Source organism: Ambystoma mexicanum, chromosome 1p (genome assembly GCF_040938575.1).
Source record: "Ambystoma mexicanum isolate Mex_15411 chromosome 1p, UKY_AmexF1_1, whole genome shotgun sequence".
In the NCBI taxonomy this organism is placed as follows: Eukaryota; Metazoa; Chordata; class Amphibia; order Caudata; family Ambystomatidae; genus Ambystoma; species Ambystoma mexicanum.
In genome coordinates this window covers 1,227,466,860-1,227,494,462 of record NC_090921.1, presented here as the reverse complement: position 1 = coordinate 1,227,494,462, position 27,603 = coordinate 1,227,466,860, and positions in this window count along the sequence as shown.

The window sequence follows — 27,603 nt, the reverse complement described above, 5'->3', positions numbered from 1 at the left end:
ACACTACAAAAGTAGTGTCCAAACTCATTGTCCTTTTAAACACTTAATCGAAATATTCATGTTGCTCCTCGGAATAACTGCAACAAATTACGCTCTTCAGTAATCAGCCTCTATTTCTTGTTGCATATATGAAGTATGCGGATCATAAAAGTGTCCCGCTCACGAGAGTAAGATCCACGCTCATACTCCACTTCCATTAAATCCGTGACACGTTCACTTGCATTGAAAATGGGATCCAGCAATGTACCGTGAAAAATAAAGCAGTCCTTTTGAGAGGGCCTTGCACTGTACACGTGCAAGTATTGTTGCCCTACTGAGAAGTGAGGCCACTGTAAATCTATATAAATAGAGCAGCCCTGTTGAGAAGTGCTGGAGCCTTCTCCTTAACTCTGCATAAGAAAGCCTGCTGAGATACTGACTGAGAATTACTAATAGCATTCATTTTAAGAAGCAGCCCTGCTTTGGTCTTAGGCAACCACAGGTGAGGGGAGGGGAACGCTGCCTCCTTTGGGCAGTCCGCCTCTGGGACAAATCCCCCTGACAAACATACATCTAATAAAGGAAGAAAATTGCTACTGCTTTGTGCATTTGAGCGAGACAGACTGAAAGTGCATGTCAGTGGGGTTTTAGTTTGGCATTCAGGCAGAAGTCGAAGTGGGCGGGTGCGGTCGGGAGCAGTGCTCCTATACTTTTTATTTTTAAGTTTCACTGTTCCTATACTTTTATTTTAAAAAGAAACCGTTCTGGAATGGTTTACTTTTAAAATAATAGTGTAGGAAGAAGTTGAAGCTTGCACTTTCAGTTCAGTGCATTGAACACTCCCATAAATAGCAGGTGTGTTTGTTTGGGGGCTTGGATTGTGTATTGGAGTGGGCGCAGCGATGGGGTTTGTGGGGAGCGGGGCAGACAAGCAGGGAACATAGTTCTACTACTTCTTTTCGTACACTTCGACCAATGCATTGCGGACAATGAGGTTGACAGAAATGCAGACTCATTACCTCAACAGCAGAGTGCAGACAGCATGCTCAATTAATCTTTTTTTGCAGGGGTGTTGTTAGGTCTAGAAAAGGACCGGGGCTAAGCTACTGTCGGGACTGTCGGGGTTCTGGGCTAGCTAGCCTTTTGGTTTTAGCCCCTGACATTCTATCTGGGGCTATAACGAAAAGGCCTGGGGCTATAGCCCCCTCAGCCCCCACCCCCAGGCAACGCCTCTGTTTTTTTTGTCTGCAGCCACTAAACAACTGTCTGCAGCTTTTCACACACTTTTGTTACCTTTTTCAGCAGAAGTACAACGTCATGTTCAGCACGCACACGTCTTTCTAAGAATACAAGAGACAAGCTTTCGAGAGGATATCACAGAGTCACAAAGCATACAACACTTCAAGCTAAGATTCTGACACAGGGAGAAAGCGCAGACACACTCAGACATATTTACTGCGAAACGTAATGTCTGAAAGATTTTCACTACAGCCCTGGCTGAAAACTGCTGCAGCTCGACATGCTCCATTTAGAGCAATTTGAGCAGAGAGGGGCTAAACACTTAGCAAATTACCACTAGTTTTGCATGTCACCGGCATGAGCCTCAAGAACAACAAATGTATGAAGACTATTTTCAAAACATGTTAAACAACATCCTGCTACAAACAGTAAAATAAAAACTCCAAGCCATTGCAGTGTACTTTTCTCTGGTATCTAACAATCCAAGCAGCAGATACATGCAAAATGTAGCATTAGCACTTGTCCAGGTGTTCTGAAATTATCTTGCTTACTGGGGAGCACTGGGGTCAACAGAACTGAAACTCTGACCCCTGCCAACTAGTCAATGGGCACGACACCGCCCTGCAGTGTTGATGCAATAAAAAAACAGTAAGGGCTTAGGTCCTTATGCAGCTCCAGTTGCCAGCATACAACTCCCCCAGAATGTATGGGGCTGGTCCAGCCCCCCCACACAATCCTAGTTCCGGCCCCTGTGATTGAAAGAAATGCTACAAGACAAGGAGTTTTAGACAGCATTCCGTGTAGGGCGCAAAGGGATACCGGGCACCGTTAAGGACATCGGTGCCGGTAAACCCTTTGCGCCCTACTACGAGGTCCCTTTGTGGCCCTGTCCTTAACACCTGCTTTTACCAGGAGTTATGGATGGGATTCGCAAAGGGACCTCAGAGCTCATAAGGGTACCGTAATTTACGGTACCGTTATTAGCACCCTCCCCATTCCAATTGAGCCCTATAGGGGCTGAAATGGGGATGTGGATTGACATTTTCAATGGGGACTTAACTGTCCCGCAAACGGAAATTCTAAGATGAGAAAGACAATGGAAACCTAGAGCTTTGCGTGGTGGTGGGTTTCTTTAATTAACCCCTCAAGTGGCAGGCTGTTGTTCAAGTCTGTGCAAAAAGGACCAGCATACTCAAAAGCTTTGTAGGGTTGGGCTTTGTGCCGGAGCATTGGGCAAAGTGTGGTCCAAGCTGTAGTGATGAAAGAGAACATTTGTTTATTTCACTTAAACATGTCTGTAAGCTTTGGTCCTGTGACAGGTGTCAGATACAGCCCACTGCTTTTTTGGTAGACCTTTTCCCTCTCTAGTATAAGTGGTTAACGGCATAAGCAGAGTATATAAGTAGTGGGTGACAGGATGGTGGTGCATTGTTGTTCTACAGGTCTATTTTTGCAATAACGTCTTCAGATAACTGTTATCCTTGAAAAAAATGTTTTGTATTTATATAATTTCCACAAACATATCCAGTATACTACTTCATATTATTTTTGTTTGTTTTTTTTAGTTACTATTTGTACAACCTGACATTGCATCTTACAAACGTAGTGCCCTAAAAACATTCTTTCCAAATAAATGTTGTGTCTCCCAATTCTTTTTGACATAGCCAGATATCTTGTGCTATATGTGTGGTCATTTCCTGTCTCGGGAGGATATCTCAGGGGCAACATGCTTGCCATAAAAACAAGACATGGAACAACACAGATTCGATCACGGGGTCTGCGCTTAGAAACCTCTAAGCATTAAGCACATTATACATAACATATCATATTTGTGTGCAGTGCAACTCTTCTACTTTCCACAATTGTCTATTCCTGTAAAGCTAATTAGTGATGTTTTGGCCTGTGCACCTTAAGCAAGCTGTCCTAAACGGGTTTTGCAGCCTTTTGAAACTTCATGCCCATTCCTGTTGGTATTATGTCTGTTTCTATTTTTTTACAGAAAACACAGGGTAGCTGTCGGTAAAATGTTGTCTACTGCTCGAAACTAACAATGAGTAAATGTCACTGACGCATAAAGGTCTTCACAACGGTCCGTGACTGTTGCATATCAAATGCAGGAGAGGAAAAGGTTGTAAAAGGTGCAGTGTGTGCACACACTACAGGTGTGGTTCATAGGGTAAAATGGAAGTTGAAAATCTATGCCCATTACATCCATAGCCTTTCTAGAGGTCTCTAGTTGCACATGCAACAGAGATTGCCGACCTGATTTTAGCAGATAACATTGACTTTCTTGGCATCACCGAGTCCTGGTTGCATGATGCAGCAGGACCTATACTTACGCTAGCAGTGCATGACGGCTATACGATTCCAAGATAAGATAGACACAAAGCGCGAGGCGGAGGCATCGCCATTATTTCCAAATCCAGCCTATCCATGAGACTTGCACCTTTCCAAGATAGCCAATCCTGCAAAGTTCTTACAGCTAAACTTCCACTAGTCCACTCCCAGACCCTTACTGTTCATCTAATTTATAGACCCCCCCCGTCCCATTGAAACCTTTGAAGAGGATATTTATACTATACTTTCTAACAACCTTACTACTGCATACATAATTACTACTCCTAGGCGATCTTAACTTGGGTTTCAACTACCCTCTGGATAAACATGCCACATCTACTTCCAATATCCTGGTTGAGCTTGGCCTGACCCAAAAATGAATGCGCCTATGCACAACAAAGGAAGAACCCTAGATTGGGTGGCTGTTTGCAACTGCACTGCTAATATCACCTCTATCTCCCCTCAACTCTGGACGGACCATTCCCTCCTGTCGTTTGCACTTACCACTACCAGACCTCTCCCACTTGCCACTCCCATTGCCTCACCTAGCTTAATTAGGAACAACAAGAGCATCACTGTTGACAAACTTATTCTGGCTATCCTCCCTACCCTTAATTCTCTTGCGGATAGTTCAGATCCAGGAACACTCATTGAAGAGTACAATAAAATTATGCTTACCTCGCTTGATATTATTGCCCCGATTAAACTCGGACCATGTAAGCCTAAAACCCATCTGAACAAGTGGTTCACCCCACAATTAAAAAACCTACGGCAAAAAAAATAGGAAATGTGAAACCGCCTGCAGATCACATCCTTAAGAAGCAAATAGAAGTAAATTGACTCTGATCTCACCCCAATACAAAAAAGAACTTTGCCTAGCTAAACGAGAATCTTATGACATCCACATCTCTCAAGCGAATTCCAGTATGATGGAATTATTCAAGATTCTAAAAGAATTAGAGACCCCTAAGCCCACACCCGACACCTGTACTAAAGACAAAGGGGGTAATTCATAGATTTCAGCGCAGAGGCAGCGCACGCGAGCAGCGCAGAGAGGGAGCGTGCGCCAGCGTGCGATAGCCGTGTGCGCTAAACAGCATTCTGGCGCACCGCGCATTCATGGAATTCCCAAGCCATTTTGGGCGCTGCGCAGAGAATATCCCGCAGAGGCAGTTACGCCCCAAGAACGCCCCTTGCGCAAGGAAAAGGCATTCAAATCCCCAATGCAGCGCAAAGGGCTGCGCTAACCCTGCACCAGTTTACAGGGCCGGTACACTGTAATCGCGTGAAAATACTATGCTCACGGCACCAAAAAGCATGAAAATGTACTGGCGCACCCCTTGGAATACGCGTAACCCACTCGTGCCAGGTATATCGCGTAGAAAAAGCACCCCCCTTGTGGCGTGGGATCCCTGCGGGGATACCCTGGGTGGATGGGCTGCTTGCGGGACATGGGGAGGATGAGTGGGCTGCCTGTGGGGCATGGCCAGAGTGGATGGGGTGCCTGCGTGTATTTCGGGGTGTGCGGGGAGTTTCACATGCAATAGGCCTTGTGCGAGCAGGTTACATGTATTTTGGGGGGCGCAGGAAGTTTCACATGCAATAGGCCTTCTGCGAGCGGGGTACATGTATTGTGGGGGTGCGTGGGAAGTTTCACACGCGATACTCCAGGCGAGAGCTGGGTATGTGTATTTGGGGGGTATGCGGGGAGTTTCACATGCGATAGGCCTTATGCGAGCGGGGTACATGTATTTTGGGGTTGTGCGGGAAGTTTCACATGCGATACTCCAGGCCAGAGTGGGGTACTTGTATTTGGGGGCTACGCAGGGAGTTTCACATGCAATAGGCCTTGTGCGAGCAGGGTACGTGTATTTTGGGGGTGTGCGGGAAGTTTCACACGTGACAGGACTTGTGCGAGTGGGGTACGTGTATTTTGGGGGTGCACGGGAAGTTTCACACACGATACTCCAGGCGAGAGCAGGGTATGTGTATTTGGGGGGTATGCGTGGAGTTTCACACGCGATAGGCCTTGTGTGAGTGGGGTACGTGTATTTGTGGGGTACGCAGGGAGTTTCACATGCCATAGGCCTTGTGCGAGTGGGGTACGTGTATTTTCAGGGTGCACGGGAAGTTTCACATGCGATAGCCCTTGTGCGAGCGGAGTACGTGTATTTTGGGGGTGCGCAGGAAGTTTCACAAGCGATAGGCCTTGTGCGAGCGGGGTACGTGTATTTTGAGGGTGTGCGGGAAGTTTCACACGTGATACCCCAGGCGAGAGCGGGGTACGTGTATTTTGGTGGTGTGCGTGAAGTTTCACACGTGATACTCCAGGCGAGAGCGGGGTATGTGTATTTGGGGGGTAGGCGGGGAGTTTTACACGCTATTTGGAATCCTGGGCCCTCCCGGGTGTGTGGTTTCCCCCCTCACCATGCCCTGCAGGAATCCTAAACCACAGGGGACTACCCTGCAACCCTCACTATGCCCTGCAGGCAGCCCACATGGCACCATGCACTTGGGAGCACTCTTGTGAGCCCCGACACATGTCCCCCCACCCCCAGTGACGGGCACCTGCTGTCATGCCCGCGCCGCTGGCACACGCATTGGCAACCATCATGGACTACTTGGTACTCATTTATCCTCCTAATACTCCTTGAACAACTCCTTTTCACGCCTTGGTCTTTTATTTCCATTTGCTCAACTTTGGTTCTTTCTTATTTTATTCAATTAACTACATTTACCATAATGCACCTGGCTACAGTCCTCAATTCCTGGCTATTCTCATTCATCGTTATTGGGACCACAATCCCCAGAATCCCTAGCGGCCAGTGCTGCTTCCACCTGCTCAGGACCAGAGAGGGAGGAGGCAGATTGTCATCAGGTGTGCTGCCCCAGGTGCTGTCAATTAGCCTGCCTCAGAACAGGGCAGGGCTGTATATAAGCAGCTGCCTGCAGGAGCACAGTGTCTTGCATCTTGAGATCTCCCCGCTCCTGTTTGCCTTGACCCGCTACTTTATATGCTGTTCCTGTTGCTGCATCATCCTGTTTTGATCCAGTGCCCTTTCCGGGCTCCCTGCCTTGCAGCCGATCACGCTCCGCTGCCTTCTACCTACAGCCCTTGTCCTCTGGGCTTCCTGCCTCGCAGCCTACTCCAGTCCTCTGCAGCCCTCTACAGCCAGCGGCCCTGCTCCTCTGGGCTCACTCCTTGCTGCCCTGCTCTTCTGGGCTCCTTGCCTTGCAGCCTGCCTCAGTCCGGCTGCCTACAGTCCTTGTCCTCTGGGCTCCCTGCCCTACAGCCTGCAACCCTCTGCTGTCTCCAAGCCCTTGTCCTCTGGGATCCCTACCTTGCAGCCTGCACCTCTTCGCTGCCTACAGCCCTTGTCCTCTGGGCTCCTTCCTTGCAACCTGCTCCCTCCGCTGCCTACAGCCCGTTTCCTCTGGACTCCCTGCCTTGCGGCTTGCTACACTCCTCTGCAGTACAGCCTGTTTTACACTTAGCTGCCTACAGCCCTGCTCCTCTGGGTTTTGGGCTCTCTGTCGCCTCCTACTAATCTCTCTCTGTCCTGTTCTTCTGGACTCCCTGCCTTGCAGCCTACTACAGTCCTCCGCAGTCCACTACAGTTTGCCTGCACCTAGTCCCACTCTTGACTGCAGACCTGCTTCCTACTTTGCAGCCCTTCTGTTTTCCTGACTGCTGCTCCCTTGTTCTCTTCCTTGAGTCCTCTGTACTCCACCTTAGGTTATCTACTTCGGTCTAACTGCCTTTCCTTCATTTCCTTCTGCTAGATTGCTCATTGACTTCCTTTTCGCTGGATATATCTGTTCTTGTCTTCTCATGTGTCTTATGTAATCCCTTTGTACAGAGCTTGCCTGTTGGTTTCCGGCAGGCAACCTCTGCCCCTTCCCTTGTCGCGTTTTCAGTGTTACAGACACCCACTGCTGTTGTTCCCAGCCATGAGCATACAGCGTGGGCCTCTGTTATAGCAATCTGTGCAGAAGGCTGGAGTTTCCTAAGGTTCGTGGAACACTCTTTCCCATTTCAGCATACACCCCAAGAGGGAATCCAGTTTGTTTGTACCTTTGTATCTTTTACCCCTTTTGGCTCACAGCTACAGTTTCCTACTCTTCTATCTTGTTTAACTCCCTGCTGTGTGTGCTTATCTGCTACCTGACTTTGGCACAGTCACCCAAAATCTACCTGGGTACCCTGTGCCACTCTTGACAGAGTGCCATTCTTGACACCTGCCAGCAGGCCCCGACTCATTTCCCCCACCCATCCTCCCACCCCCAGTGATGGGCCCCTGCCAGCAGGCCCCAACTCATGTCCCCCACCTATCCACCCACCCCCAGTGACGGGTACCTGCCAGCAGGCCCCAACCCATGTCCCCCTGCACCCCAACCCACCCAGCAGTGACGGGCACTTGCCCGCAGGCCCCCACTCATGTCCCCCTGCACCCCCACCCACCCAGCAGTGACGGGCACCTGCCAGCAGGCCCCGACACATGTCCCCCTGCACCCCCACCCACCCAGCAGTGAAGGGCACCTGCCAGCAGGCCCCCACTCATGTCCCCTGCACCCTCACCCGCCCAGCAGTGACGGGCACCTGCCAGCAGGCCCCGACACATGTCCCCCTGCACCCCCACCCACCCAGGAGTGAAGGGCACCTGCCAGCAGGCCCCCACTCATGTCCCCTGCAACCTCACCCACCCAGCAGTGACGGGCACCTGCCAGCAGGCCCCCACTCATGTCCCCCTGCACCCCCACCCACCCAGCAGTGACGGGCACCTGCCAGCAGGCCCCGACACATGTCCCCCTGCACTCCCACCCACCCAGCAGTGAAGGGCACCTGCCAGCAGGCCCCCACTCATGTCCCCTGCACCCTCACCCGCCCAGCAGTGACGGGCACCTGCCAGCAGCCCCCCACTCATGTCCCCCTGCACCACCACCCACCCAGCAGTGACAGGCACCTGCCCACAGGCCCCCACTCATGTCCCCCTGCACCCCTACCCACCCAGAAGTGACCGGCACCTGCCAGCAGGCCTCGACTCATGTCCCCCTGCACCCCCACCCACCCAGCAGTGATGGGCACCTGCCAGCAGGCCCCCACTCATGTCCCCCTGCACCCCCACCCCTACAGCAGTAACAGGCACCTGCCAGCAGGCCCCCACTTATGTCCCCCTGTACACCCACCTACCCAGCAGTGACGGGCACCTGCCAGCAGGCCCCCACTCATGTCCACCTTCACCCCCACCCACCCAGCAGTGACAGGCACCTGCCAGCAGGCCCTCTCCCACCCATCCACCCACCCCCAGTGACGGGCACCTGCCAGCAGGCCCCGATTCATGTCCCCCCAACACGTCATCACGATCCACACTCATGGCCCTTATCGCAACCCAAATCCCACCCCACGCCACCCCAGCCCAAACACCCAAACAAGTATTCCATCAACTCCACATTGAAATCCCCATGTCATGATAGATCCCAAATGACAAGTATGCACATCAATACATGTCCGTCAGACACACAAAATGGGGGCAAGTGAATGAGAAAACCCACAGCGTGACATGCACAAATCCAATGCGAGAATACCACACAAACAAAGTATGAAATCAAAATGTATTAAATACAAAATCAACGGAATGAAAGAAAATCACACAAGAAAAAAAGATTAAATAAAAGGCTGGATGTCAAAAATTAATGAAAAATATATGAATGCTGAATCCAAATAAATCCAAATTAAAATGGCTCCAAAGGGTTTGTCCATCAAATCCAAAATAAAAACCATTGCTCCATGGGAAAAAAAAATCAATGAAGTCAAATCAACTCCTGACCTATATACAATGTAAAAATACAGGGTCCATGAGCCCAACAATCCAAAGGAAACCTACAAAAAACCCTACCTAATAAATAACTATATACAAAAAGGTGGGGCATAGTCCATGCACCCCAAATGAAAGAAAAATACAAAGGAAACCTAACACTAATGAACTATATACAATGGCGGCGGGCAAGTTCTATGGCTCACTTGTTGATTTCCCAGGCCAGGGCATCATCGAACTCCTGTTCAACGTCCTGGAGGCGGGCCTGTTCCCTGGCCCCGAGGTCTCACAGGGACAATGCCATGTCCACCTCCACTCCCTGCGAATTTCCTCGAGGCACTCAGCCCGCCTCAGCGCTCTGCGCATGTAGTTCTCTTCCCTGGCCATAGTGAGCTGTGGCTTTTCCGCCCTCCGCCGCTCTGCATCTATTTGCTGGCCCAACCGCTACCACATGGAAGACACTCCCAAACCAGGGTCCTCCTGCCCTCCGGCCGATGCCTGCCCCTCTCATGTTGATGGCCCCAAGCCATCATCGCTCCCACCTTGAGCCTGCTGCTGCTGTGCATGTGCCCTGCCTGTTGATGCCTGCATGTCCTCCTCCTGCTGGGGTCCAGTTGTTGGGGTGGCCACCCCTGCTGGACCTCTGACTCCTGACTGTGGCAGGGATGTGTCCTCCACCAGCCTGGCCGCTGGATCAGAGTCAGCTCCACAGGGTGGCCAGGTGATACTTGGCCCGGAAGATGGCACAGAGGACAACTGGCGCATAGACAGTTCAGTTGAGGAGGGGGTCGGCATAAGGCCCAGCACACGGAGGAACCCAGCACCGGTGATCCCTCCTAGCCAGTCGACGCGGTCAACGAGGCATCTGAAGTAACGTGCAGCGTCCTCACGAGAACCCTGCACATTATCCCGGATGCTAAGTTGACGCAACGCCACCCCAGCCAGGACAGGCTCAATACGGTCCCGGATTGCCACGTCCGCAGTGAGAGGAAGGCCAGTTGTTGTTAGCGGATCCCCTACCTGAAAACAGGTCTGGATGAAGGCATTCCTGCTGGTGCTGGATGATGCAGTCACAGGATCGGGGACAGGATTACACACAGGAACATCTGCAGTCGCCTGTGCTGCTTCCTGTCCCTTCCCCTGGACTGCAACACTAGCACCAGTGGAAACCCCCTCCAGACCCTGTGTGTGGCCCTTCCACGGCCCCCTCCTCAACCAAACCCTCCACCAACCTGGATGACTCGGTGCCATCTTCCTCCATAGGCCCCTGTGGGATCTCAGCTGCCCCTTCTGCTGCTGAGCTGTCCACCTCCGGCTCTTGGACCTACCCTCGGCAGCTGCGGCTGCGGACGCAGCACCAGACCCCTCACTCCCCGATGAGATGACAACCTGGGAGGGGAGCTGGGCCTTGCATCTCCGGATGGCGGTGGGATCCCTGCCGTTGTGCTCCACAGCACCATCTCCGCCCTCTTCATCAGTTGACGCTACAGACAGGGAGAGACAGAACACAGCCATCAGGGCACTGTACAATGGTCTGATACACACATGATAGTTGCACATGAGTGGCAGTGTCAAACTTCACACATGTCATCACAATCCCCAACACACCTATCATTTGAACCCACACACATGCACAAATTAACAGGAATGTTGTAGCAGGCAGCAACATCCATACACAAACAACAGCATGAGCATCCAAAGGTTAGTCTGACGTCACATGCAACACGAGGGTGCCAAACACATGCACACACGCCACCAGAGATACATGTATCTGTACATCTCCACCACCTGTCACAGTTATATCATCGGCATCCATGTCACATCTGCCAATCAGCCTCCTACATGTCGTTGTCATATGCATCCATGGTGTATCACAGTGGCATATATTATAAAAGAAGGATACGATGGTAAACTTTCTCTACTTCCACCCCTCCTTCTCCCCCAACGATTAGACACCGCTGACAGATTCTCCGGCACTACAGGTCTTGACAACATAGACTGCGTGCAACATTCCAAATTTCAAAAAACATTTTTGTTTAATACAGAATATTTAAATTAAAACATAAGATACTACCCACACCTAACACAGTGTACAAAACTACCACTAAAACCTACAAAATCTAAAAAGCTAAATTTCAAATAAACCACTTACAAATGGACACAGACGAAATCACGTATCACAGTACATAGAAAAAACCTAAATGTGTCACTAAAACAACATGTAATCCCAACATGTTTCTGTTCTTTAAAGCCCCTTTCGGGCGAACATTCTTCAGGGGAACCTTTAAAACATCCACTATTCTTCTCAACACCGTGTTGAATGGGTAGTTTCAGGCAACCAGCCTGCAAAGAAGGGAAACAGAGGAAACTAATCAGATCCCCAGGGGAGGGGGTATTACCAAATGTAAAAGTGGAGTTGACTCAGTCAAGAGAACAATTCCACAAAAAGGTTTAGAAATTAAACCAATTAGATTTACCTTAATGTGGTGAATCTTCAACGCACGTCTGTAAATGACAGATAGGCTAATTTTTCTTCATTGAAAAACCAAGATACTTCAAAAGGCGTCTCAATCCGCCGAAAATATTGTCACACCTAGAAAGGACACATCACACTACCAATGAGCCACAGATCACTACAGGACAACAGTCATGAATTGTTCAGGATATATTAAATAAAAATTACCTTCACGCAAGTGAAGCCACCCACAACGTGGGGCAAGGGGAGGGAATCCCTTGTAATGACAACCAAGTCTGCAGATGATTACAAAAGAGGACGCAGAACCAATCTGTAATATAAGAAGGGCGGTCACCAACCATCTCAAAGAGCATTAAAATGCACCGATACACCACGGCTCCCAAATGTGTAAAAAAAGGGGAAGAAAAGAAACCATTTCAAGCCCAGCCTAGGTCGTGCATTCAAACAGTAGTGTCATACACCAGCGGTCTTCACAGCCATTAAATGTGTAAAAACATGCTGAACGTGACCAAGTAGTGAGAGATAGTACACAACACCTCAACGTTCAGTAAGTAAAAAACTGCGGAAAAGGGATAATAGCCACCAACATGACTAAAAGTAATGTAGCTACTAAAGTTCAAGAACAACATACTCACCTCTAGATTAGGAGAAACAAATTCCTCACTAATGACTCGCGGGGTTTGAAAGAAGACCGTGCAGCACCAGCATGTGTTTTCACCAAGTGCAGCAAAACGCTCACCACTTCCTAGTAAACACTAAGAAAGGACTATACTTTTCGATTAAATACTCGCCGGCAAGAAAATACAGCGGCCATCTTTTACATGTAATCTTCCTAGAGAACACTAAGGAAGGACTACACTCTTCAGTTAGGTACTAGCCGGTAAGAAAAAACTAGCGGCCATCTTTGCATCAAACCACCCAACAACAAGGGGAAGCAGTGTTGAGAAGAAAGTGCACTGGGGGGCACAAAACCATTCAAAAGAAATCGACACAGCATTGCAAAAATCAAGCAACAGACATATGCACATTTTTGCAAATATAGATGGCACAAAATAAGGAAAATTCAAAAAAATTCAAAACACAGCCAAAATTGCACACAATAGTCAGATAACAGAAAACATTTATGTTTGGCTGACCAGATGCCAATCAATACTCTCATTGAGCCCCAGAACATTACTTTGCAATTTAAAAATATTTTTTTGTTCCAGGTTCAATAATTTCTGGTCTGTCTCAGCTTTCCTATGGCCATGCACCTTTTTCAAAATAAACCATGTAAAGTCATTGCAGCCATGTTTCATATCAAGAAAATGTTTCACTAAAGGAGCTGCAATCACTTGATTTCTGATGCAGCTCTGATGTTCCATCATACGGTCTTTACATTGTCTGTTAGTCTTGCCTACATAATATAGGCCACAGGGGCATGTGATTAAATACACAACATTGGATGTGTTACAGTTGGTCATTTCATTACACACCCATTTCAGATTAGGTAAAATTTGCATATATCTAATCTCTTTAGTTTGGGCACACATAGTACATTTACTGCAAGGAAAATGCCCTTTTATTTCCGGTAAACCCCATAACCTGGTTTGTCTCACCAGTGGTGTACTTTTCTCAGTTACATCATTCCTGATCAAAATGTTCTTTAGGTTTTGACTTTTTCTAAAGGCCACCAAAGGGGGCAAGGCTTCTTTTCCTCTGTATACCTTTTTCCAAGTTTTCATCACAATAGATTTAATTTTGTACGATAAATTTGAAAAAGTATTAACAAAAACAGTACCAATCTTTCTCTTTATTTTCACATTTTTCTCCAAAAGAGCCTCCCGATTATTATTGAATGCTCTTTTTGAAGCAGTCTTAATCACTCTCTAGGTGGATAGCCTTTGTTTCGCAGTTTCTGAGTAAGTGTGTCCGCACTTAGACGGAAATCCTCTTTTCTACTACTATTCCTTTTTAACCTTAAAAACTGCCCAAAAGGTAAGTTGTTTTTCAAATGCTTAGCATGATGGCTGTTAAAGTGCAGAAGAAAATTCTTGTCAGTAGTCTTTGTGTAGGGCTTCACTTTTAACACTCCATTCTCATGAAAGATGGTAATATCCAGAAAATGAGTCTCAAAGTCACATATGGATCCCGTAAATTTCAGAAAAAGATTCTGTTGGTTCAACCAGGTCATAAAGCACTCAGCTTCTTCTCTCGTACCATCCCATACAATGAGCATATCGTCTATATACCTCAGCCACTTCCTCAACTGATGGATATAAGGATTAGTGGCTGGGTATATCACAATTTTACGGGATCCATATGTGACTTTGAGACTCATTTTCTGGATATTACCATCTTTCATGAGAATGGAGTGTTAAAAGTGAAGCCCTACACAAAGACTACTGACAAGAATTCTCTTCTGCACTTTAACAGCCATCATGCTAATGTCATGATCTCTGCTTCCAAAAGGTCAGGACTTACCCAACTCCCTTGGAAGCAGACCCATAACCCTGGTTCCGAGTGCCAACCAGTCCCAATTGGGACCTTTTGGACCCTGTCCTGGCGCCAGTGGCACCAGGCTCATAAATATGCCCAGTCCCAGCGCTGGAAGCGCCGGGCTCATAATGCTTGGGTGGACTTACCTGCAGCAGACCATGCTGCTTACTTACCTGCCAGTTGAGCCTCTAATCCTCTTCTGTTTGGGACTACTTTTCCTGTTGGGTGGGGCAGGAGCCACTCCCTAGGTTCAGAACACTGGAACTCTTCTGGAAAGCAGGAACTCTTTTCTTACCTAGGCGAGGCTGTGGAAGGAGACACCTAAGCACTACAGGAGGCTATTTAAACCCCACCCGATGGATGAATCTTGCTTTGCGTTATTCTGCATCCTCTGCAGCAGAACGCTCATCGTGTCTTCTGCATCTGATCCTGGGCCTAAGGGAAAAAGGCTTACCATCCTGAATCCAGTCTTCAGCAACACCTATAAAGACAAGAAAGAACAGGTTAGCATTACGGTCTTCAGTGACAGCGCTTCTCTTACCTGGTCCATCGGCTGTCACCAACGCCTCGCGCTGCATTCCGGCATCTGAAAGACACAGGCTTACCTACTCTTCACGTGCTCCGGAGGTCTTCGCACTGCATTCCGGCATCTGAAAGACAAAAGCTTACCAACTCTTCGCACGCTCCGGAGGCCTTCGGCGCTGCATCCCGCATCTGAAAGACAAAAGAAGGTGCGTTTAAAGACATTGGGTAACTTTATTACTCACGTGCCAGTACTCCTTCCCACGCCGAACCCAGTGGGTATTCCGGCACCCTTCAGCAGCTCCGAACTTGTACCTGCAAGATAAAAGGACAGTTAGTGCGCATCGTGAAGCAGGCAACAAGCGCTTACTTACGTGCTTCCAGGCGCTTCTATTCCTCACACGGGTTCCATCCTGAACTCACTTCAGCCCATCATCCGCCATCGCCGGAACCCTGCAAAACAAGAGACATCATTACAAAAGACTTTTAAAGACATTTGAAATACTCGGAACTTACCGTTCGTGCAGTAAACGACGGACAGCAGTCCTCTGAGGTCAAGAGGCCTGCACCCTTATCCAGTGAAGAAACTGGTTACGGCACCCTGCCCCGAGGCAGATGGAGAGCTCGGCGTTCACTTACCTAAGGTGAGAGCGTTAACCTTTGGGGTTCTACAGGAGAAGATAAGGGGAAGAAGAGAGAGACACCCAATAACCCCAGTTCATTAATCCCATATTTTCTATCTGCAGACATCTTACTCTTCGAGTCAGACATACAGTGCACAGAGGTCCAGCCCAAAGAGCCAACCGTGTGTTACACATCACCTTTGAAGATACGGTATTCGCCCAGTCAAGACCAGCGCCTCTGCGGGAATCAGGTGAGCGTTACAGCTAAGCATTTGAAAAACAACTTACCTTTTGGGCAGTTTTTAAGGTTAAAAAGGAATAGTAGTAGAAAAGAGGATTTCCGTCTAAGTGCGGACGCACTTACTCAGAAACTGCGAAACAAAGGCTATCCACCTAGAGTGATTAAGACTGCTTCAAAAAGAGCATACAATAATAATCGGGAGGCTCTTTTGGAGAAAAATGTGAAAATAAAGAGAAAGATTGGTACTGTTTTTGTTAATACTTTTTCAAATTTATCGTACAAAATTAAATCTATTGTGATGAAAACTTGGAAAAAGGTATACAGAGGAAAAGAAGCCTTGCCCCCTTTGGTGGCCTTTAGAAAAAGTCAAAACCTAAAGAACATTTTGATCAGGAATGATGTAACTGAGAAAAGTACACCACTGGTGAGACAAACCAGGTTATGGGGTTTACCGGAAATAAAAGGGCATTTTCCTTGCAGTAAATGTACTATGTGTGCCCAAACTAAAGAGATTAGATATATACAAATTTTACCTAATCTGAAATGGGTGTGTAATGAAATGACCAACTGTAACACATCCAATGTTGTGTATTTAATCACATGCCCCTGTGGCCTATATTATGTAGGCAAGACTAACAAAGACCGTATGGTGGAACATCAGAGCTGCATCAGAAATCAAGTGATTGCAGCTCCTTTAGTGAAACATTTTCTTGATATGAAACATGGCTGCAATGACTTTACATGGTTTATTTCGAAAAAAGTGCATGGCCATAGGAAAGCTGAGACAGACCAGAAATTATTGAACCTGGAACAAAAAATTATTTTTAAATTGCAAAGTAATGTTCTGGGGCTCAATGAGAGTATTGATTGGCACCTGGTCAGCCAAACATAAATGTTTTCTGTTATCTCACTATTGTTTGCAATTTTGGCTGTGTTTTGAATTTTTTTGAATTTTCCTTATTTTGTGCCATCTATATTTGAAAAATTTGCATATGTCTGTTGCTTGATTTTTGCAATGCTGTGTCGATTTCTTTTGAATGGTTTTGTGCCCCCCAGTGCACTTTCTTCTCAACACTGCTTCCTCTTGTTGTTGGGTGGTTTGATGCAAAGATGGCCGCTAGTTTTTTCTTACCGGCTAGTACCTAACTGAAGAGTGTAGTCCTTCCTTAGTGTTCACTAGGAAGATTGCATGTAAAAGATGGCCGCTGTATTTTCTTGCCGGCGAGTATTTAATCGAAAAGTATAGTCCTTTCTTAGTGTTTACTAGGAAGTGGTGAGCGTTTTGCTGCACTTGGTGAAAACACATGCTGGTGCTGCACGGTCTTCTTTCAAACCCTGCGAGTCATTAGTGAGGAGTTTGTTTCTCCTAATCTAGAGGTGAGCATGTTGTTCTTGAACTTTAGTAGCTACATTACTTTTAGTGATGTTGGTGGCTATTATCCCTTTTCCGCAGTTTTTTACTTACTGAACGTTGAGGTGTTGTGTACTATCTCTCACTACTTGGTCACGTTCAGCATGTTTTTACACATTTAATGGCTGTGAAGACCGCTGGTGTATGACACTACTGTTTGAATGCACGACCTAGGCTGGGCTTGAAATGGTTTCTTTTCTTCCCTTTTTTTACACATTTGGGAGCCGTGGTGTATCGGTGCATTTTAATGCTCTTTGAGATGGTTGGTGACCGCCCTTCTTATATTACAGATTGGTTCTGCGTCCTCTTTTGTAATCATCTGCAGACTTGGTTGTCATTACAAGGGATTCCCTCCCCTTGCCCCACGTTGTGGGTGGCTTCACTTGCGTGAAGGTAATTTTTATTTAATATATCCTGAACAATTCATGACTGTTGTCCTGTAGTGATCTGTGGCTCATTGGTAGTGTGATGTGTCCTTTCTAGGTGTGACGATATTTTCGGCGGATTGAGATGCCTTTTGAAGTATCTTGGTTTTTCAATGAAGAAAAATTAGCCTATCTGTCATTTACAGACGTGCGTTGAAGATTCACCACATTAAGGTAAATCTTATTGGTTTAATTTCTAAACCTTTTTGTGTAATTGTTCTCTTGACTGAGTCAACTCCACTTTTACATTTGGTAATACCCCCTCCCCTGGGGATCTGATTAGTTTCCTCTGTTTCCCTTCTTTGCAGGCTGGTTGCCTGAAACTACCCATTCAACACGGTGTTGAGAAGAATAGTGGATGTTTTAAAGGTTCCCCTGAAGAATGTTCGCCCGAAAGGGGCTTTAAAGAACAGAAACATGTTGGGATTATATGTTGTTTTAGTGACACATTTAGGTTTTTTCTATGTACTGTGATATGTGATTTCGTCTGTGTCCATTTGTAAGTGGTTTATTTGAAATTTAGCTTTTTAGATTGTGTAGGTTTTAGTGGTAGTTTTGTACACTGTGTTAGGTGTGGGTAGTATCTTATGTTTTAATTTAAATATTCTGTATTAAACAAAAATGTTTTTTGAAATTTGGAATGTTGCATGCAGTCTATGTTGTCAAGACCTGTAGTGCCGGAGAATCTGTCAGAGGTGTCTAATCGTTGGGGGAGAAGGAGGGGTGGAAGTAGAGAAAGTTTACCATCTTATCCTTCTTTTATAATATAATCTATGTTCCTATTGGTGGAGTAAGATGTGGTACATATAAATAGGATCCTGTGTACCTATTTGATTACATGTATCACAGTGGCACACATGTCAAATACACAGACACGCACATGTACATTGTGCACAAACATGAAGGTGGAACCAGCATCCATGTGTCACACCACAACCATGCAACAGTACATACACATAATCATACACATGCGTGCACTGACACATGCATTTGGGCACCATGCATTTGAACACATACACCATTGATGTGCCTCACACATGACTGGACTTGCATGCGGCAGGCTCATGTCCCTGTACACACACATCCATACACGGACCTTCCAAGACATATGTGCAACCTGCACACTCCTGCCACACCTCAACATGCACAGCGTCCAATCAGTACGCATGGACACTTACCACTCGACTCCAGATGGGACTGCCTCTGAAGGATCTGGAGGTGGAGCGCTGGGTGTATGCGTTTCAGGACCCTCATCTGGATGTTGGTAAGACAGACCCGGCACCCCTCTGCATGCTTTGCCTTCAAGAGGCGCCGAGCCTTGCTGAGGGTCCTGGACCTGAAGTCCTCCCAGCGCTTCGGGACATGTTGCATGTCGCGGGCCCCCTCCACAATGATGGCAGACACGATGTCCTTCCAGATCCTCTTCCATCCTTCATTGTCGATGCATGAACTTCCAAAAAGGGCATCATAATGCCCCAGGACTTGCTCCAACAGGATGCCAACTTCATTGGCACTGAAGCTGGCAGCCCTCTGCCTCTCTACCTCTCTGCTGGGGGGTTGCCACTGGTGCCAGATGGTGTTGTGTCAGACATGGCAACCCCTGAGGTAGGTGTGGGTGGGCAACTGGGTCCTGGGGTTGGGCTGTGGAGCGGTGGAATGCCAGTCAGAGTCTTATGTTCCAGCAGGGGTGGTCACAGCAACTGGACCCCTGCAGATGGCTGTCCTGCAGGCACCAAACAGCAGGGCACGTGGCCAGCAGGCAGGCAGCAGCAGATGGCATGTGGGAGCGTGCTCAGGGCTCTGGGGGGCAGGAAAATTGCCTTCTGGGCAGGAGTGTGGTCTTCCGTGTGTTGTTGTGTGGCCAGCTTGATACGGAGCAATTTGGCATGTGAAAAAACTGCACGTCTGCGTGTAATTCGAGGAAAGGCCCTTAGCGTGTAAGCGCATCTGTGACATAATGCGCGCAGGCATTTCCCGCCACACGGGTGCATGTTGATTATACACATGCAAAAACTGCACGTCCGGGTGTCACTGCGTGTAATTGGAGGAAAGGCCCTTAGCGCGTACGTGCGTAAGTGATGTCGCACGTGTGGGCTGGGTTAAAAGGTACGCGTAGGATGCCCTTTTCTTGTACGTGCTTTTTGTGGAGAGCGAGCGGGTGATTCTTGTACTTCATGTCAGTTCACACGCGATTACGTCACAATGGTTCCAGTTCGTACTCCTTGTATACTCAGACAGCGTTCAATTCTTCTTTTGGCAGGGGTGTTGCCAACGCGCACACACGTGCCTTTTTCACATTATTTTTCCAGGCAGACGGTGAGTCGCGCATCTATTTTTCAACTCTGGTTGCCCCCGTGTGTTGCGTACTCATTCAGAGGTCATTGTAGCCAGCGTGTACCACGCGTATGCTTCTTTTTGTGTTTTGGGGGCCACAGCGTAGTGCAAGTTCTTTGTTCCACGACATGGGCTACTAGGGGTTGCGTGAACATTACATTTTGTTTTCGGGGTGCCTGAGTGTTGCGTGACCCGTCATCTTTCCCCAGGGGTCACAGACAGCCTTGCTAGAGCACTAGGGTACGTATTCCATCTAGTACCCTGCCCCTTTCACCCCAATTGCCCAAGACAATTGTTTACTGCACATCCCATTCACACAAGGACATCAGTGCCTTGGTTGGGAGGTGACCAAGAGGTAAGAGAGGCAAAGGTCAGCCCATATTGCCAACCGAACTGGCGCAGGATGACTCCCAGGCTGACTTCCATGTCATCAAGTCAAAGCCATGTGTTGCGGTGAAAGCTGCTGTCACCAGGCCCCTTGGATCTGGAGCAGCAATGTCATCTGCTGCCCCCAGTAGGCAGGGTGAGGAGGCTGCAGGGACAGCTGCAGCTAAATCCACCCCAGCTCCGAGTCTCCCAGCCAGGACAGTGTTGGTCCAAGCCCATCACACCGAGGTTGGTCCTGCCAACATCACCCAGCAGCCAATGCCTGCATTGAGACCTTTGGTCATTGTGCCTTTGGCTACTTCCAGTGCCCAGTCCACCTGCACTTCAGCCCTTACCAACCAGAGCGGCGTATGCCACTAAGGGTCCGCACCACCTCCCAAGAGGAAGAAGAGTGCTCTTGCGGTACAGGCTGGGACCCCAGACACGGCTCCCCCTCCGGCACGTCAAGGAAGCGAAGTTTCAATGATGTGGAACTAGACGCACTTGTGGGCTATGTGTCGGCCAATGGCAGCGAAATGCTGGTGACTGTTGGGTGCAAGACTACGACTGCTCAACGTAGGGCCCACTGGCAGTGCATCACGGACCAGATTAGTGCCCTTGGATTTGTCAGGCGCACATCTGATGATTGCTCTAAGCGGTGGAATGACCTCAAACGCAGAGCAAAGAACAAGATGGCTTCCAATCATGCCTCTACTCTGGTGACTGGCAGTGGGTCTCCACCAGAGGAGGAAGTACTCACAGAACATGAGTCTATCGCTGGAGCCTTCATCACAGAGGATCGGATCCAAGGCGTGGGAGACCTACCAGATCTTGAGGCAATGTCCGGTGAGTGGCCATCCATGTGTGTGCAAACCGTGTGTATGTTGCTTGGGTGATGTGTTCTGATTGAGTGCCAGGTGAGGCTGTGTAGTTATGACTGCTATGGGTAAGCCATGTGGTGCCTCCAAACCACAGCCCGGCCTTGGGTTTGGGTTTTCAAGTATCCCTTCTGACCGCAGTTGACAATTTGCTCCTGATTACTGCACTTGCCCTTCAACTGCCATCTTGCCACAACATTGTTCATACTGTTTTCCTGTTCATTCAGCCTGATTGATGAAATCATTTGCATCTTTATCACACATTTTTGTGCCCTTCTGCCCCAAACATACTTCAGACATAGATTACACCCCACAATGGCCCACTTATGTTTCCTTATTACGGGAATGATTTTATCAATCAGGCTGACTGAGTAATGTGCACCCACACATGGCCTGCACACAATCACTTCGGGGCCCTGTTTGAAGGTTGAACATGACAATTGTCTTCTGTCATGTTGAAGTGACCAACCATTGATGTATCCATGTGCCCACCGTCATTGCATTAGTGAACTCTGGCTTTGTTGCAGCGTGTGGCACATGCGTGTGTTGTCACACTATTTTGCATGTTCTATTTCATGATGTCCATCTCACATGGATGGATGACAGTACTGATTTGCTACCATCTGGGTGTCCTTGTCAAATCTGCCATGGCTATGCTACGTGCCTTCTGTGTGCTGGCATGTGTCATGTATGTGGATTGTCCATGCCACTCACAGGCTAATGTGTGATGCCAGTGCTATCCAGCATGCAGCACATGTGTTGCTTTTCCATCTTGGACTCCTCAGTGTCTGCTGTTTGCCTCCCCTTCCAACGCATTGCCAGTGCATGCATGCCAGAGTTACTGTCATGTGTGACATGTGTCATTTATGTACTGGATGTCTGCCTCGTCATGCCTATGTTTGTGGGCTATGGTGCTCATGCCTGTTTTTATTACTTTTCCTTTATGTTTTTGCATGTGATGAGGCACTAGATGCTTTTGAGGAGGAGAAGATGGCGCAGAGGCAGGAGTACTCACAGCCATAACCAGGCACCAGTGGAGGACGTGGGGTGGTGGTGGGTGAAAACCCATTACTCCTACAGACCATACTGTCCACGGGTGTCTCTGGGTACACCTCCGGAGACCTCTATGAATCAGGTGCTGAATCAGACATTGAGACATATGTCCCGTTGCAGGTGAGTGTTTCTGGCAGGGATGCTGTTCTGTCCAACCCACCTGCACTGGGGGTAGACCCCTCTATGGGGCATTCACTGTTGGAAAGTCTGCCTGTGGCGGTTACAGATGCAGGGTCACTCTCCACAATATTTGCTCCTGTTCCTGGTCCAGCAGATCAAAGGAGGAATGCAGTCCTGCAGCCTCAGGCAGTGCCAGCACAGCAAGGTGCACATCACTTTGCCCCAAATAGGTATGGTACCCGCCAACGCGGTGGCTGTGCACCACCAGGCAATACTGTGTGGGAGAACTCCATGTACACTATAGCAGCACAACAGGGGGCATTGTGTGAGATGATGGCTCAGGCCGTGGATAGGGTGGCCACTTCCATTCTCCCCCCTGAAAGGCAGGTGGAGCTCCAGCAGCAGGCAACAGAGTCCATTTGCCACCCACACAGGGAGGACATGTTGGCGTCCAACAGGGACCAACGGGCTGGACTGGAGACTCTGCACACAGCCATATCTGCAGAGTCACAGGCCCACAGGGATGCCCTGAGGTTAGAACACAGGTCCCTCAGAGATACTCTGGGTGAACTTGAGGTGTCCCGGAGTACAAGGTCAGAACAGTAGCTGGAGCAGCTGACACGCACACTCTCAGCTGAGCTCCAAGCAACCCGTGAGGAGATCTGGGCATCACACGAGGCCTTGCAGGCAGAAATGGGTTCTACCCGTGAGGTGCTGCATGGGGATCTCCGTACCATCATCCTACAGAACCAAACCTTTCAGACCCGCATGCCTGCTGCCATGGAGGAGCATGCCAGGGCTTTGCGTGGTCTGCCTCCCATATCATGCCCACCTTCTGATGTACCACCAGAGGGTGATGACAGCGACGGCAGTTCTCCCACTGTAGGGTAGCTGTGCAGGCCATGAGCCCATGGAGGTTTTTTTTTTTCTCAACATCCACGCATGTGGGTGTTGGGGTGCACCCTGTTCCTCACCCCCCTGGGTGGCCTCCCCCGCCCGGTCCACACATGGCCATTTTGTTTTTTAGTGTTTTTTTCATATTTCATTCTGATTTGCTAAATGAAAATAGTATTTAATTCATTTGTTATCTTTATTTCTTCTTCTTTTTTCTATTTGTTATTTTCTTTTTATTTTAAATCTTGATTTCTTATTTTAATTTTCATACATGTATTTTTATTTGGTTATGCTTCTGATTATTTCTTTATTATTTAATTTGTTTCTTTTACTTTACATTTACTTTTGCTTTTTCTATATTTCATTTGCATATACATTTTTGTTCATAACCATTTTCTTTCAGATTGTGAATTAATGTTACAGTGTGTTGCTTTTCATGGCTCCCGTAGGCATCCAATGTATATTCCAGCTGGGCACATGCAGGCTTGTCCTGTCTTTGGGTTAGAAACTTGGGTTCCTGACACACACACCCCTCCTGCTTCCCCTTTCCATGGGCTCGCAAAGGGTGTGACCAAGTGACAGTAACTTACACAGAGGCATTGGGCTCCCATAAATTGTGTGGGCATTCTGCAGTCCAAACTGTGTATACATCCCTAGTGGGGATTGTTGTTCATTTCTCCACTGCATGGTAGATTTCTATATGGTTTTACATACAGGACTTTTTGCTTATATACATGTAGCTTCTTCATGTCTTAACGAGCCTGTCTCCTTTGCAGATGCAGTTCAGGTTGTATGCAGTACACTGCCACATTTGCCTACCAGCAACACTCTGCAGTTGGAAGGGGTTGATGTGCTGCCTTAGTCAGGTTGTGACACTTGCACTACTTTAATTTTTTACTGTCATATGTTGCCACTGTTGGATCCTGTACTGATGTTTTGTCTTGCTGGTAAGTATTTGTTAATGTGTGCTAGTTTTTTTCATTGGTGAGAGGCAATTGTCTGTGGCCTGTTTCCATTTGGGACGGTGCACTTTGTGACACTTGTGTCATGTGATGTTCATTCATTTGCTTTCTTTCACATTGCATGTCATGCCATGGTGTGTTGGGTAGCTGAGATGGGGTTAGGGAGGGGTTGGGTGACATGACACTATTTGTTTGTTTGTATTGTTTTGCAAGGGGGTAGTCCTTCATGCTGCATGAATGTGTGCCTTTTACTGACACAGCATTGGGTGTGTTTAAGTAGCTAGGGATGCACACGATGTAGCACTTCCAGGTAAACAATCTCAGGGTGGTATGGCTGTGACAGTTTGCTGTCCCTTTTGTCATCATCATAAATTGTCAGCTGGTATGTGCCAGGCCTGTGTGCACTCCACAGGGGTGGTATTTTAGTTGAAGTAATTTGCCCCGCCGGCATGCCCCGCCGGGTTTCAACGTTGTATTGTATTGTATTGTATTTATTTATAATGCGCACCTAACCCAGGGGTAGCCAGGCACAAAGACAGCAAGAGGGTTGCAAAACTTAGTTACATACAGTGGGGTGAGGTCCAGCTGCGGTTACAGTGCTGGACGTATCACGCCAAATAGGAAGGGTAGAACATATAGATTATAGGCAATACTATATACATATTAACATTCAATGAAGTAAGGAGTCACATGTTAGTGGCGCATCCGGGCATCGGAAAGTCGTTATGAGTCGAGAGTTTTGAGCCAGTGGGTAGTCCTGGCTCTGAACTGGTGGTAGGGTAGGTCCTCCCTCAGGTAGGAGGAAGGGAGTTCCAGAATTGTGCTGCTTTTACTAGAAATCTGTTGCTACCAGACATTGTACATTTGAACCTGGGCACCAAAAGAAGGTTGGCGTTCTCGAGGGGCGAGAGAGGGTGGGTCTAGTAAATCTGGAGATGAGGTATTGAGGGGCTGCTTGGTGGAGGCATTTATGAATCAGAGACACCAATTTAAGGAATATCTTGTCCTTGGTGGATAGCCAGTTGACAGATCTTCTAGAATCAGAGATATGGGCTTTCTTCGGGATACTGAGGGCCGCTCTAAGGGCATTATTTTGGTGGATTTGGATTTTGTTTGAGATATATTTGTTACAACCTACATATAGAGCGTTGCAATAGTCCAACTTGGACAGGATCGGTGCCCTGGCCAGGGTGGTACAGTTGTTGGGGGGAGAAAGGGTTTGGCTGCCCTAATGAGTTTGCAAGTGTAGGAAGTGGCGGAGGCCATTGCATTCACTTGTTTGTTGGAGGTAAGGGTGGAATCTAGATAGAAGCCGAGGGTTTTAACCTCCTTAGCTACCTTGATCTTGTTATCGTCAATTTTGAACGATGAATATTATCGTCAATTATGAACGATGAATATTTGTGGTCCAGCTTGTTGAGGTAGTGTGTAGAGCCTAGAATAAGGAGTTCCGTCTTGTCATCATTCAGGCATAGACCGTGTGAGGCCATCCATGCCTGGGTGATGAGGTACACTTTATTAACAAAGGCCAAATCCTTGTCATAATCCCCTGACAATGGGATGAGGATCTGGGTATCATTGGCGTAATTAGTGTAGGTGATACCCAGATCGTGTAGATCATCAAAAAGGGGTTTGTGAAGATGTTATAAAGTGTAGGGGAGACGCAAGATCCTTGAGGCACGCCGCAAGTGATAGGTGTAGGGTCGGCTGCTGCTGATAATGAGAAGACTCTCATTGTGCGGTTGTTAAGTGTAACGCTCACCTGATTCCCGCAGAGGCGCCGGTCTTGACTGGGCGAATACCGTATCTTCAAAGGTGATGTGTAACACACGGTTGGCTCTTTGGGCTGGACCTCTGTGCACTGTATGTCTGACTCGAAGAGTAAGATGTCTGCAGATAGAAAATATGGGATTAATGAACTGGGGTTATTGGGTGTCTCTCTCTTCTTCCCCTTCTCTTCTCCTGTAGAACCCCAAAGGTTAACACTCTCACCTTAGGTAAGTGAACGCCGAGCTCTCCATCTGCCTCGGGGCAGGGTGCCGTAACCAGTTTCTTCACTGGATAAGGGTGCAGGCCTCTTGACCTCAGAGGACTGCTGTCCATCGTTTACTGCACGAACGGTAAGTTCCGAGTATTTCAAATGTCTTTAAAAGTCTTTTGTAATGATGTCTCTTGTTTTGCAGGGTTCCGGCGATGGCGGATGACGGGCTGAAGTGAGTTGAGGATGGAACCCGTGTGAGGAATAGAAGCGCCTGGAAGCACGTAAGTAAGCGCTTGTTGCCTGCTTCACGATGCGCACTAACTGTCCTTTTATCTTGCAGGTACAAGTTCGGAGCTGCTGAAGGGTGCCGGAATACCCACTGGGTTCGGCGTGGGAAGGAGTACTGGCACATGAGTAATAAAGTTACCCAATGTCTTTAAACGCACCTTCTTTTGTCTTTCAGATGCGGGATGCAGCGCCGAAGGCCTCCGGAGCGTGCGAAGAGTTGGTAAGCTTTTGTCTTTCAGATGCCGGAATGCAGTGCGAAGACCTCCGGAGCATGTGAAGAGTAGGTAAGCCTTTGTCTTTCAGATGCCGGAATGCAGCACGAGGCGTTGGTGACAGCCGATGGACCAGGTAAGAGAAGCGCTGTCACTGAAGACCGTAATGCTAACCTGTTCTTTCTTGTCTTTATAGGTGTTGCTGAAGACTGGATTCAGGATGGTAAGCCTTTTTCCCTTAGGCCCAGGATCAGATGCAGAAGACACGATGAGCGTTCTGCTGCAGAGGATGCAGAATAACGCAAAGCAAGATTCATCCATCGGGTGTGGTTTAAATAGCCTCCTGTAGTGCTTAGGTCCCTCCTTCCACAGCCTCGCCTAGGTAAGAAAAGAGTTCCTGCTTTCCAGAAGAGTTCCAGTGTTCTGAACCTAGGGAGTGGCTCCTGCCCCACCCAACAGGAAAAGTAGTCCCAAACAGAAGAGGATTAGAGGCTCAACTGGCAGGTAAGTAAGCAGCATGGTCTGCTGCAGGTAAGTCCACCCAAGCATTATGAGCCCGGCGCTTCCAGCGCTGGGACTGGGCATATTTATGAGCCTGGTGCCACTGGCGCCAGGACAGGGTCCAAAAGGTCCCAATTGGGACTGGTTGGCACTCGGAACCTGGGTTATGGGTCTGCTTCCAAGGGAGTTGGGTAAGTCCTGACCTTTTGGAAGCAGAGATCATGACAGCACCCCCCCTCAAGGCCCCTCCCAAACCGGGCTTCTCCGGGGTTTTGGGTTTGTCAGGAAATGTTCGATGGAATCTTTTGATTAGACGAGGAGCATGGACATATTCTGCAGGTTCCCAGGATCTTTCTTGGGGGCCGTAGCCTTTCCAGTCAATTAGGTAAAATAGTTTAGATTTGGAGATCTTGGAGTCCAGGATGCTTTTGACTTCAAACTCGAGTTCTCCATCAACTAGGATAGGT